This window comes from Anser brachyrhynchus (assembly GCF_964034855.1).
Source record: "Anser brachyrhynchus genome assembly, chromosome: 12".
Lineage (NCBI taxonomy): Eukaryota > Metazoa > Chordata > Aves > Anseriformes > Anatidae > Anser > Anser brachyrhynchus.
This window is the reverse complement of record NC_137707.1, coordinates 15,714,907-15,729,550: the sequence shown is the minus strand read 5'-3', so window position 1 is coordinate 15,729,550 and position 14,644 is coordinate 15,714,907. Positions and strand designations below refer to the sequence as shown.

At 40.4% G+C, this 14,644-nt stretch overlaps 1 protein-coding gene across 1 annotated transcript in view; it reads right to left on the bottom strand.

Moving 5' to 3' along the window:
* Positions 1-4,410, bottom strand: part of LOC308176832 (uncharacterized protein) — a 173,530-nt gene extending 169,120 nt beyond the window's left edge. The window contains exon 1 of the mRNA XM_080553102.1: positions 4,017-4,410. The gene's annotated coding sequence lies outside the window, so the exon portion shown is untranslated. The remainder of the gene's footprint in view (positions 1-4,016) is intronic.
* Between the last annotated feature and the right edge of the window lie 10,234 nt (positions 4,411-14,644).

Genomic DNA, 14,644 nt, shown 5'->3' with positions numbered 1-14,644 from the left:
CAGCAGGACAGAGAAAGAACAAGGTGCATTACAGCCTGCATCTGCCTATGTAGCTGCGCTAAGATAAGCTGCAATCTTGCGTTTAAGCTAATTAATTAACTGCTTTCAACCATCGCTGTTTCTTCACAGCTTTCTTAGTCTGGCAGTGATAAATACACACTAATGATGTTAATAGTTCAGATTTACACAGCTGGAGCAACATACAGAACAGTGTTCATACGTGCAGACTTGGTAAGATCCCGAGGCGCTCTGCACTGGGGCAGCAGCGCCGAATTCATGGCAAGTGTGCAGAGTTACACCAGAGAGAACCCATGACCTCTGCACAGGGACTCATACTATGGGCATTAAGCCTAAAAGCAAGAATTGTATATTCATAAAATTACATACTCACCAAACAGGCTACTACGGTGGAAATCACCTCTCCTTCAATTACGGCATGTAATTTTTAACGCTGTTCAAGACTAATTACAGTGAAGTACTTAACTGGGCTGCAGCTGACTGATAATGCTCTGGACTGCTTGCCTCTTTCTCCTCACAGTTGCCAGGTGGAGAGATCTAGATTAGTTTACACCACATAATGAGAGCTTAAAGTTGAAAACATGAATGAACATTGCATGGTTCAGTTTGGTCCCCTTCGATAAACTTCGTGTATTAAAAACCCCCTTCTACTAATCAATTCTTTTCATTTGCCTTTCTTATCTTGCCAGGAATCACTATGCACTTGGGTGTTTTGTTTAAAATGTAAATGAAATCATAATGTAAGAGTTTAGAGTCAATAACCAAATACACAAAAACAGTGAGGTTTTTTTCTTGCATTAACGTGACCTATTTGCATGTTGGTTATGTTCTAAAAAGGCAATTATGTTAGCTCCTTTTCAATGCCTTTAGAAGACTGCTCCTTTTGGATTCCTCAGGATTCATGCTACTAAAGAAAGATGACTATAAATATAGCGTTGCTTATTTGATCCAACCGTTACAGAGTTCAAGGGAGAAGGAGAGGGAAGACCATTAGAGAGAATATGTTTCTGTCAAGTTCTAGTATTTGTGCTATTTTCAAAACATGCTTTTCTCTTCAGTACCCCTTCTCAAAAAAAACAAAACAAAACAAAACAACAACCAAACATCCAGAATTTCCTCACTTCTAAGAACTTAGTCTGCAGAGCCAAAACATGACAAAAAAAAGGCTTTTCAGCCTGGGTCACAACTGGTTGCTAGTCTTCAGAAAAAAACATCCACAAAAGACCTTTTGCCCCAGCTCAGGAGGACGAGGACAGAGAGGGAACAACCTAGGGACACTCATGACATGTTTCTGCCGTAATTCTAAAAGCGACAGAGAGAACTTTACAGGCCATAAAGTGTTAAGAGCTCCTACAGCTTGGGACACGTACATGTTAGTTGTAACATGTTTGAAATATGTTCATTTCTCATCTACAGCAGCACGAGTGCATTACACAAGCCTATGTGCATGACTGGAAGGCCTTCAGCTCTGGAGAGAGCCACGATGAGCGGTGCCAAACTCACCCCGCGGTGCCACCAACAGCCCGCAGCACAGGGGCACCAGAGAAGCCAGGACAGGGTGCACTGAAAGGGCCGAGCGAGTGCCGTCCTGCACAGCAAGCCCAAGGCACAGGTGCTAGGTATTACTTTGTTGTTTTGCCTTCTGATGAACAAGACTCCCATACTGATCCTTCACGACGAGAAATACTGGGAGGTGGTGCTCTGACTCTTACAGAACACTGCCAAAATAATTTCATTCTCTTCACTAACGTGTACAGATTAATTACCAATGTAAAATACAGAATGCCTGAAGAAATGCAACGCGTTTCATTTTCGCACCTGGTGAAAACTAGCTACAGCTGCAATAACCTGCACTGCCGTGCAACCTGATGCACCGATCCCCCCCCGACTGTTGTGTTTTATTGGATGTAACAAAGGAGACAGTAAGCAAAATTATCATTGCAAAACCTTTCAACTGCTCCGAGAAGGGAATGACAGGAAAACAGTCAGCATCGGTTTTCCCACGCGGTTCTGTTGCAGCAAAGTATATCTTGGGAATAAGTTTTATAAGACAAAATTTTCAGGAGCATAAATGGGATTGAAAAAAATGTACATGCAACGTTGCTTATTCTGAAAATGTTATTAATGCTTACATAAGTAATTGGCAAATTTGCCAGTTGTTCATTACAAATGAACAATTGGCAAAAAAAGTTACTATATTTTGTCATTAAAAAAAATCACCTGTAGAACTCTGGAATACTTATAAGCAAAGCAGGTTTGGCATCTGCCTGTAATCCATTAAGCAAATGAGTAATCAGAGTGGTTGTATAAAAGGTTTATAAGTTGTATAAAATAATACACTAAAGGTAGTACTGCATGGGAGGATAAAACCTTTTAATTTTATAAGGTAGGCAAGTAATTGTACGAATGGATGTGCTTACCTATCCATTAACAACTGCCTGCAGAACATATGAAATGAGCTAATAGCAATAATTATCTGGAATTAATGATGAACATAAACATTTCTTTACACTCACTAAATAAGCAGCAACTGCAGTTTAGTATTCACCAATGGTGCAACCAGAGCATGGCATTTACCATGATGAAAGGCAGTAGCCATACCAAAGAAAGCTACAGAGAAGTGGCATTTCTCTATTAATAACAAAACTGACAATTTGGAGCTTTAATTTCACTGCTGCTGAAGCCCGCATGAAAAGGCTGGACTGCAGCCAAAATGCAATAATCACAATGTCTGCAAATCAAAGAAATAAGCCATCAAGGAGCTCCAGTCTTTCTACACAATATAATTATCGAACAGTATCAACCCCTCTCACTGTCTGAACTTTGGAACAAAGATCTTGTCGCAAGTGGAGTGGGATACTAGAAGTGATGAAGCCTCTTCCTCCCGACCAGTCACAGATGAGACCTGAGATTTGGCTATTGCTATGCTTATTTTTGCCACCGCTGTACCAAGGAAGGTGTATTTTACTTGGAAAAGTATGAAATACAAGGGCTTTTGTGCATCTCCTCTATTTCTTTTAGTCACTTCTCTAACTGTAAGTAGAGAATGTCCCAATTTAGCTTTTTCTTCACTACAGCTGCTTGCAGTTTGCATTTTGCATACTGCTTGCCCATCTGATGGGAGATGAGCAGGTGTGCACTGAGCTCTGTTCCAATTTAGATTTTGTGTTTTAAAACAGACCATAACTTGCCATAGGCATTTGGATCTAGGACAGAATGCCAAATACAGAACGGGAAGGTTTGCTTCTTAATTGCCTAAGTAAATAAAACTTTCTTGTGAAATGTGTTACTATATAAAACATTGATGAAATACCACAGGGTATTTCTACATTTTCCAATCCCCACCCTCAAAAAAAGAATACTAACAACTGAATTTCCCACACTATCTTAATAGCCACAATAATTCTTCCTTCCGGTCAGTAAAAAGCATCGCAGTGACTGGGAACAGCTCCTCCGGGAAGGCCATGGAGCTTCTAGGATTTCGCCTGGGGCGAGAAGGGGCATAGAGAAAACATATTTTGATATGTTGCAACACAGGCTGCAGCAAGGAAATGAAATGATTTATTGTGCTGGGTATTTAGAAAGTTGGTTACTGCAATAAGGAAGTGTACATCCACTACGTGCATCGTGAATGCACAATGGACAATACCCCTCGGTTATGCAGCATGAGTCCATGATGTTGCTCCTACAGTCTTGTGTTGATGAGAAATGAATATTTGCTTTGGATTCCATCTCAGATCCTTACACTTGGGGACTTTAATGAAAACTACCCAGACCCCTCAAGGCAATATCATTATATAGCACTAAAAAGTTTAATTGTTTAGCATGGCCCTGATTCCTGTAAGTCGTATGTATTTGGGGATAGTCCAGGCACTATTTGGCTTCATATACTAACACTTCCTTGACTCTGCCCACCTTGACCATTCTCATTAAGAAGAGGTCCATGCAATCTAAATTATGCTGACCAGTATTTCTCGCAGAGATTTCTTCAGACTCACCCGTTCACCTACATCCAGTCTTGCACAGGGCCTGGAAGGCAGCAGCAAGCATTCCTCATCCTACTCCATGCCCTATCCAGGTGTCTCGGAGCAGAGCACCCAGCCTCCAGCACAAAGCAGCAGATGTTCTGCTGGTAAAATTGGCACAGCCCAAAGAACATTGCCACTATATATTAGTCTAGGACATCGCCTTTGGATGATACAACATGGAGGTCCTGCAGTAATTTTCCTACACATTTCAAAATCGTTAATCTTTCTCATTGCAAATGCAAAGTTGGACCCCAATCTGAGCACACAACCGCTAATCTGTGTTCAATTTTTTCTTTCATAAACTATTTTCATCTGTGTAATTACTAAGTTTTAATACCTGTGCTCTTATTTCCACCATTTTTAGCTTGTCTTGTCAACGCTATTGTCTCCCTGCATTTTATTTCTGCTTTCCACAGAGCATTATAACAAACATATCACAATTAATCTAATTATGTTATTATTACGTCATCAATTATGAATAGGATTCATCTCATCTACATTAGTCATGTACAAGTTAAGGATCTAGCTTCTCTGGTCCATTGCACAGATTAGTCACTAAAGACAAATACCTGTGAAATTGATCCATGTGTGTCTCACAGCTGAAATGGAGTATTTTGCCCCATGGAGCTATGTCTTCCTATTGCTTGACTATAGAGGAAGCCTTCTGTCATTGCTTAGGTGCTCAATTTTTAGGCACAATAGATAATCCCATTCACATACAATTCCTATTTTATTAGGACTTTTCTTTGTATTTATACTGAAAAGTTGTTTGTTCTCGCACACAGAATAAATGTTATTACTTCACTTGTTGAACCTTCTTGACCAGGGGCAAGTTGGAAAGCATTGATGTTTCTGTTGGAAGAAGTGCCCCTTATCCTCAGATGTTGTCCTACTAACAGATATTCACATACCCATGATTCAACAACAAGACATTGCATTACCAGGAAGCAGGAATAAATTATGAAATGCATCAGTAGTTAACTCAACTGTTAATATCTAGAGTAATGCTGAAATCAGGATAAGTTTGCTAAAGCAACTTTTTGTTGCCAGAGATCTGTCAAAGGATTTTTCACTAGAAATACTCCAGTGATATAAATAAACTTTTGATCTTTTTTAGGCTTTCATGTTTTTTTCATAGTCTACCCAAATAATATAGAATGATTTGTAAAGCAGTTCTATTTTCTTTAGTTTGGGGAGGAAAAAAACAAAACAAAACAACAACAAAAATTATATTGAGGATGAAGAATTTACTACTAAAAAGAATTAAAAATTCTAAATGTTTCCATGTATAATATTTGTGTCTTAAATAGGCCATTAGGAATCCCTCATACTGCTGTTACTGTGCCCAACTGCTTCTTTTTTAACTGTCGCAGGTTTTATTAACCAAGAGAGCTCTGTGATAGTTTTACAAACTGTATAGTATACTACAAAACACTTTAAATGATCTAATTAAATCATAATTATAATCTGTGTTTTCCATTTTAGAATTGCTTTTCATTAAAATTACTTTCATGGGATGGGATGGGATGGGATGGGATGGGAAGGGATGGGAAGGGGGACAAAACAGGAAGCCTATACATAATCCAAAACATTGCAGGTAGCTTTAACTAGAGTCTATGTATTCAAAATGCATTAAACACATTATAATGCTAAATATACTAACAAGAAGGATCACCCTGTAGGTAGCAAGAATGGTCACTTTTGCTGCATACAATATACAATTCTATAATAATTTAGAATGAGAGACCACAAATCACTGCTATTCAAAGAGTCCATTTAAATTATTTTCATACTCTGAATCCCAACTTCCTCTGTTTCACTTCCTCCCTGTTCCCCATGTCTGAATTCCCCAAATGCTAATCAACTAGGTCAAAAAAGTAAGCAATTTATTACTGCACCGAAACCCATGTTCTCTTTGTTTCTTCATTAAAAGACATTTGAGTCTCACTGAAATCAACCAAACTTAAACACGAGCCTAAGTGCTGTGGTTAATTTGGGCCTAAATCAACCTGGTATTACTCAGGATTTAGCTTCAAAACTCTTCAGAAATGTGGGTAGCTTTAAGAGAACAGATGGACTTGTCTCAGTGCAGAAATAATAAATAATAATAATGGCAATAGTCATAATAAAAAAATGGACCATATATCATCTTTCTGTAATAATGCCTGTACAAGCCACTTTCAGATTACCAAGAAGACCTATCCAGAGACATAAAACTCACAGAATGACAGGTGTGGAGGGAGAAGCCCAAACAGCAAAGACAGCAAATGCAGAGCATAGTCTTGTTGGAGACAGAAGTGCAAGGGTATTCTGGAGATGGTATTATGAACAAGCATTTGTATTCAACCTTAGTGCTACTACATTCTTCACTGAAGCTCTGAAACGGAAATACGGAATTCTGTAATTACTTCCTCGGTGATACCAGACCATGATTCTGATCCTGCAAAGGTTTCTGTGCAGATACAATTTTCCTTTTTCAGGAGTAATGCTCCCTGTTCTAATCTGCTGGACCACTGCCAGGAGGAGCCCAGTCACAGGCACACCTGCGTTCCTGCAGCATCACCTCACTGCCCTGCTTCATGCCAGCCAGAAGGAAAATCACAAGTCTCATCAGTGGTCTTACCAAACGGGACTCAGAATTCAAACCTGAGGAAGGTGAGACAGCTTCTGCTTCCTCCTGCCAGGCCTTCATTTTAAGTCTGATTTCTCACACATGGAGGAATTAACCCTCAAGAAAACCCCAACACATTTGTCTTTGATTATACTCTGTTAAATGCAAAACAAGGTTTCTAGGAAAATCTGAAGATGCACCCTCTATCGCTTTAATTTTGAATGGGAAAAAAAAAGTGATGTTCCAGTTCCTTTCTGTATTCCTTTGATATCTGAGGGCTTGTTATTTTAACAAACACTCTTGGTATTATTCCAATATTCTGAAATTCTTCATGTTATTTTAATATTTTAAATTTATGCCATGAACCATCACTAAATGTTGATAAATTATGTTGGGACTGTAGTATTTTTTTCCCAACAGTCTCCATGTAAATGTAAATTAGTCATACAAATCAAAATATGAGTTATGTTCAACTGAAAATAATCGTACCTATTGAGCAGTCAAAAAATATTAGTAGCCATTAATAAATAATCCTCACCACATATGGCGATGTCAATCAGCTTTATGATTTTGCCCATATAAAGGGAGTTCGGTGAGGCAGAGCTGCCCACTGAACAGTGGTGTACAAGTTCATCATTGGCACACAGCACACTGCTGTCAGAGCTCAAGGACGCCTCTGATCCCTACCTCAGCTTCAGGTCACCCTTCTCCACACCATTTTAACATGCTGCACATATGCTTCAATATATACACAGAACGAATGCTTCAGCTGTGGTAGATCATAGCCCCATTGTGACATTAGCAAATATATTAAAAAAAAAAAAGTTTAAGGAAACATGCTCTTCGGTTGCATAAGCAATTTGTCTGAGGATAAGATTGGAAACCCATGTCTTTCAACATTCACCTCATAACTTCTACGAGAACACAGAGATTGCATGCAGATCAGTACTTTCTCCTTGCTGGATGAATAATAAAGTTTGTTAACCACGTGTTAATCCTGTATTGACACACACGCATAAAATATCCTCATTTTTGGTACAAAAAAATATTTCCAGAGGAAAACAAAACACTAAATCTGAAATTGGTGTATTTTCCAGAAATGAGAACTGAAAAATAAAAAATTAAAGTCGCAACACCATCTGGTTGTACTAAGGATTTTATGTAGAGCAGTTATGAAGAGAAAAAAAAAAAAGGAAAAAAGGAAAAGAAAGGTCGCTCTCCTAGTAAAGAGGAAAAATATCTAAAATAATCCGTTTATTACAACTGAATTGGCCACAACTTATAGCAGCTATTTATGTTGCTTTATAAATATGGAGCCTACATTTTAATAGATCTATGCTTGGCAAGTTCTAAGATATTAAATGGTTCTAATCCTATTCTACTTTATGACTAGTTCAAGAAATGACCTCTAGCTAGATCTGGCCTTGTTCTATCATGCAACTAGATTTTTCTTACAGAAAATAAATTAAAAAGGTGTGACCTTGCTGAGGGCTTGCAGAGAAAATGAGGTACATCTTGTCACAAGCAGAAGAGCCTATTTGAAACACGGTTTGTTCAATTTGAAAGGCTGCTGCTTTCCTCAGATCAGAAGTTAAGATAAAGGCAGTTGGATGAAAAGAGGAGAAACATTTCCAAGAGATGAAATTAAAGAGCTACACTGGGAACCCATTCAGCGACACAGTGCCTTTTTGTGTGCGGACTTATCTAGGACTCATCAGCCACACCTCGTCCCCACGCGCGGGGCGCGCTCTTCACTGCGCACACAAAGCCTGTCGTGTAGGGAGACGATGAAACCGCTCGCGGATAGGCATCAAAGGACACTGACAGCAGCCCTGCCTCGCATGGCAGGCACCGAGCAACCCACCCAAATCTCACACGCTGTACACGGAGAACCGGCGTCCTTGTGCCTCCTGAGCGTGGCAGCTCTCTTGCTGGGAAGCTCTCTTCTGGTAGGAAGTCTCCTCCAGCCATCAATACAAGTGTCACTGACGGGAAATGTCCCCAGACGCCTCATGCCAGCCTCCGTGTATCAAGCAGGGTGCAGAACAACCCCACACAAAAGTGGGGATTTAAAACCTGGCACAGCTTCACAACCGTGCTCGATTTCTCAGTCATTTGACCTGCTAAACGTCGGCAGCAATTGGTACAACACCGCCTCAACAGAATAGTATTTGTGTCCAAATCAAAAGAGGTGCATTTCGTAATTTCCCTCCTAGCAGCAATTAATTCCCTTTCTCACAAGAACAAAAATATGAAGAGAAGGACTTACAAACACGTCTGGGTTATTGCTCTACCTGGATTTTCTAAAGAATTAGCAGCAAAAGAAAATAAGATGCATCTTTGTTATTGGGGAACGCCCTTTTCTTGCGTTGTATTAAATGCTTCCAGCAAATCCTTCACATGTGAAGGACATCCTTGAAGACAACCAAGCTGAAAAGTACTGAAAAAGGGAGGACACGAGGCACTCCTGGCGTGCCGCCTTCCTCAGCACTCCCCCGCCGGGTCGCTCGTCGGCCCCACTGCGGGGCGGCTGCAGGGGCAGGCCCAGGCCTACCCCAAGCTGCAGCCACACTGTGTCCTAGCCTCCGAGACCAGCGGCTCCCTGGGAGCTGTGACGCCTCAAAGAGCGCTGAGACAGGCTCTTTTACAAAACGTGGGCTCATTTCCGTGCCCAGTGAGGCGCCTGTATTGGCTACGATCCCTGGCTCTGCCACAATGACACCAAAGAACCTGGCGTGGCGGCTGAAGGATGCACACCCCGGCCAGATTTTGCTTCTCCTGCCCCTTGTCCCCAACTTAGGCACAGGTGGGATGGATCTCACTGAGATCTTCAACAGCCAAGTTCACCTAGATTGGTTCTTGCAGTTCTTTTAGTGGCGTTAGTCCCAGTTTGAATGGTTCCTCATTGCAAGCTTTAGGCAGACAGCTTTAAATAGCGTAATAGCAGATCTATACTCTATAAAAGATTGCCTAATCACAGCAGCTAGCTGAATAAAACCCAACAAATGTTGTACTAATTCATATAACCAAAAGCTGTTTAATTTTGCTTGTTTAGAAGAAAACCTGAATGTGAACAAAGCATTTGGGAAAGTGACAAGTGGAATTCCAAACAAGAAAGACAAATATTTCCTCCAGAGGCTAAACCTACTGCAAAATATTAATCTCTCCTTCTACACATCTTCACATGTCTTTGGTGAAACACCTGTCTGGAATTGTTAATAACAAATATTTTTTAAGATTTACACTTCAAAGACAGTACTGCAATGTCAAGCAGTGTAAAACTTTTGAAGTAGTTTTAGCTAAATACTTCTGTGACAACTGTCTGACTCAATTTGTCTTAGCTGACTCTTTTCTGATATTATAAAAACCTAAGTAAGACCTGGTTATCAGCCAAAAAGGTAAAAATTTGAGACTCATAACTACTAAGTTGTATGAATCAAACATTAAAAAAGAAAAAGATAGTGTAGTTGATTCAGAAAATGATCGATGCCCTCTGCTTTCTTAACTTCAGCTGAACAATGCTTTTTTTTCCCTAAAAGGATCAAATAAACAATATTTCATGCATATGAAAGTTCAAAAACACCTCAATACACCAATGAAACCTTGATAACCCAAGCATAAAGGCATTACAAAATGAGTATATTATGTCCTACTTGTTTAGCACAGTGAAATGTTAGCCCTTAACATGGCAAAAGATACAGATTCAAAATAGGAGGCTGCTAAGATAGGCCGTATACTTTTAATTACTGAACAACTTTGCACTGCAGGGAAGTAATAAGGCTAGAAAAGGATGAGAGAGAAGGAAAGGAACTGGAGGAAGAGGAAGGCAAAGAAAGCAAGCTGGGGCTGAAGAATCAAAGTTCTGAGAATTACTCACAATGTGATAGAAAAAAAAAAAAAACACACCAAAAAAACAACTAAAAAGGTCGAGCTGACCTCGAGACTTCAAGTCGGGCTCTTGAAATCCTAAATCATACAAAGCGCCATGACTTCAAGGCACACAAACATAAGAGGATTAAGGTAAGTGTCCCACCTAAAAGCCTGAGAAAACAAAGATTAGTTTTAAGTACTGAAAAGAAACACAAATTCATACGGATGCTCCATGTGCAGGAAGAATAATTGTTAGGATGTATTAAGAGCCCACTCAAATAAGCACCATGTAAAATAAGGCAAAACTCCAGGTTTGATTGCCACCTTCTGAGTGCAAATATACTCATGTCAGAACTTCACAAACATTAACGACTTAACAGATTCAAAACCTATTGAAGTCAGAGGTAAGTTTCTCATTGACTTCAGTTAGCTAAGACCCTCTGTTTAGAAAGATTAAGTCAAGACAAATATAACTATTCTTTCCAGGGGAAAGCAGTGAGACGGCTGCTCCCAGCCCGTGGTACCCACCTGAACAACTGCAGCGACACCCGTACCAACCAAGCCACGGCGCAGCACAGACTTCTCCTACAGTTAAACACTAAGAAACAGACTGTGCTCCTTATGCTATCAGACTCTCGGTCATGTTTACATTTACGCTACATTTGTGTTAGTGGAAAAAAGATAGCAATGCCCTTTGAAGGATGGCATTAGTTCTGGATGTTATTCTACAAGTTTGAACTGTGGTTGTCATATCTTGACCTTTGTACGTCAGGCACAGGAGATGTCAAATGAAATTTAAGCAATCACTCTGAATTCTGTACTCATTTTCATGTCAGAGGATATTTAAAAACCAGTAGTGCAGTTGTTTATGCACCTACTTGATGGAAAGAGAAGCGCTGTGTTTGATGGACTGACCAGCTTTCCACCAGCCCACACAACTTCAATAAATTCTTGTTAATTGAAGACTTTAAAAACTTGGAAAAAATCCCATTTATCATCTTGTTATACATCTGCTGGAAGTAGTCACTGACTTCAACACCTTTCCAGCATTACTGAGCACTTGGAGTCCCTCATATTCAATACAATTCAGTAAGAGAGAAACCTGGAACAACCTACCAAGCACACACTGATTTCTAAGATTGCTTTATTGGGTAAAATGAAAGCTTACATCTTTGTACTGTTAGAGTCAAAATGCCTCTAATGAATCTACTTAACTATCCATTTATTTGAGCATAAATATGAAGTTGGGATCTGGGAAAACCCTATGCCTTCCCAAGTATGTAGTCCACTAAAATACTGCGAGACAAGCCTCTTGCCAAGAGATCTCTTCTGAAAGCGCGTGGGTGCAGGCAGGGGTCTGCAGCTTCACCGGAGGCACAGGGCTTGGCAGTCACCCTGCTGCACCACGCCTGAGCTGCAGACCCACCGCTGCCAGCTCCGCAGGAACCAACAAACCACGCGGCTTTGAGAAAAAAATAGGACAAGCAATTAAGTGCTGTCAAGTCAACCTTTTGTCCTGAAGCCAGTTAATGGGGGAAGAAAACCCGTTAGTCTATACTTCATTCTTTACACTGATTATTTTAAGAAAAGAAACCTATAATGTTAGCAAGATTGTTTGTAAGCAGAATTCTACTTTTTAAAAAGAATTTGATAGAGCCTTCGGTCAATCTGCCATGAGCAAATCAAGACAAGTATGGCTCTAGTGGCCAAGATGACCATCCACTGCAGATTAGTCATTTTTATTTATTAAGAAATATTTTTGTCTATAGGCCCAATACACAGCAGCCAGAACTTAAATGTAACTTTTTTTCAGGAGGGTTTTTGTACTACTCCTCTGAAAAAAAGTGACTGCTATTCTCCTCTGCACAAGAAGCAAGTAGCTAGCACCCAACTCTGAGAGTCGTATGTCTTCAAGGCATGCAGGTTGCTCTCCAGAAAAAGGGGGAAGGGGGAGGCAGATACAGAACTCACCAATTTCTCATAAAAATTAAATAACTCACCAAAATACATACATCCCATTTTAAATATCACACCAAATCCTGCTTGGTTTTTGGATGATAGCTTGAAACTTGAAAACACATTCGAAACAGACTATTTTCAATTTCTTTCATTGTAACATTCTCCAGAATGTGTGTGAAAAGTTAATAAGTTGAAAACTTCTGTCCACTGAAATCTAGGGTTCTGTTTAGAAAATACCGATAATTATCAAAGATCACTTTGATCATGTTTTCATTCCAACAGAAGCAAAATTCCCGCAAAAGCCCAAAGTAAGGTTACTTACAGGACATGATTTTCATCGTGTCACAACAGATAAACATCTCCGTAACTCCATGAGGACAGGGGACAACCAGTGGCACCCCACTGCGGCCTCTCTGAAGGGAACCCATAGGGCTTGGGCCCCGTGCCTGCAGGGCTGACCTGGGGGACACGGGCCGTGGCTCTGCCCTCCTGCCACCAGCGGGGCCGCAGTGACTGCTCGCACGGCCTGCGTAGGGAAACTCCCAAAGGAAAGCGGCGGCAGAGCTATTGCCCACGGCAATGCTACGGGACGAAGCGGCAGTGACAAGATGACATTGAGAGTCTGACACTGTAGATTACCTCAGAACCATATCAAAATGACTCTTGGTTATCAGATCTAGATGACAATGAGACTCCGGCATCACTGTCATCTATCCTGAAAAAATAAATAAATGGTACATGCCACTAGCTACAGGAATGGATGGCGATTACAGATCTATTGTAGCAATGGTGCTATTGTGAGGGTGGCTCAGGAGCTTTGGTGATTAACCCAACCTCAGATTTATGCCATTTTGTCTTTTGATTAAACAAAAAAAATACACATCAACGCTATATTTAATCTAGCAATATTCCTCTTCCAATCACACAACAAAGTGCTGATAAGACAACTCAACAATCCCAATTAGGCAGTAACAAATATTGAATTGGTACAGTTAACTCTGAATATGCAGAAAGGATGCACCCACCCCTCTTCTGGCAAGTAAACCGGGTACTAGCTTGAAAACCTGCAAAGTGCCCTGCCACGGGTAGCCCGAGCACCCCTGCGTGTAGGCGTTAGGCACAGACAGCCTGACGTCGGCAGCTCCGGGCCACCCTGGGACAATGCGTGCCAGCCCCTGGGTACCCACGGATCAGCTCTCCTGCAGGAGGGAAGTGATAGGCACATGGTGCTGGTGATCCCAAGTGCACGGCAAGTCAAGAGGGGCAGCTGCAGTTCTTTGGGACAGAGAGCAGCACTACCCCACAGGCAAAGAAAGAGCGTGTCCATGTAGGAACAGGAGAAAAAATACGTATTTTTTGCCTTTCAAAAATGGTACTGGACGTGAAGCTGCTTTTTTCATTTAAATTATTTTTTACCAGAGCACTGTTGTAACTGCTGTCCAGCTTTTATTTTGCCAGAAAAAAGCACTTACATTTATATTTCAAAGGAAAATGAGCTGCTTCATACTGACCACCAAGTCATTTGTGTCTTACTGTCACACTTATTTTTCTGTTCCTTCTTCCCTTTCATTAAAATCATACATAGAAACTACAAGTTAATGAAACAATGATGAACATCTACTTCAATAACACGGAGAATTCTCAAATGTGCTTTGTTTGTTTTGTTTTTTTCTGCAAAATTAACATATTAGAGACTATTTACCACTGTACAAAATTCCTTTCTTTATTTATGAAAGCTACATCTTTACTATCATGATGTGAAATGAAAAGCCTCCTGTACTTGTTGCATACAATTAAGCCGCAACAAAAGCCAGCCCAAGCCATTTCACATTTCATAGGGCTGCAATTATTCTTTAACTGTTAGAATATGCTGTCCCCCAGGAGCTAATTACAGAAAAGCTCTCATCACACACAAGAAACATACAAACAAATCCTTCAAGCACAAAGCAAGTGTTCAACATTAAAGAGATGCATTCAGGAAGTCACACCAATCAGTTTGGTTCAGCTAATTACTAATCTGATTTCTGGAGTAGTTGCATTAGATAATTATGATGCCCATTCACAACTTGAAAGCCAGGTCTTTGACTGATTATAATAAAGATCTAGGACTCGGAATAAAAGTAGGAGCAAAGTAGGAAGCACACATCAGTGCAGGGCT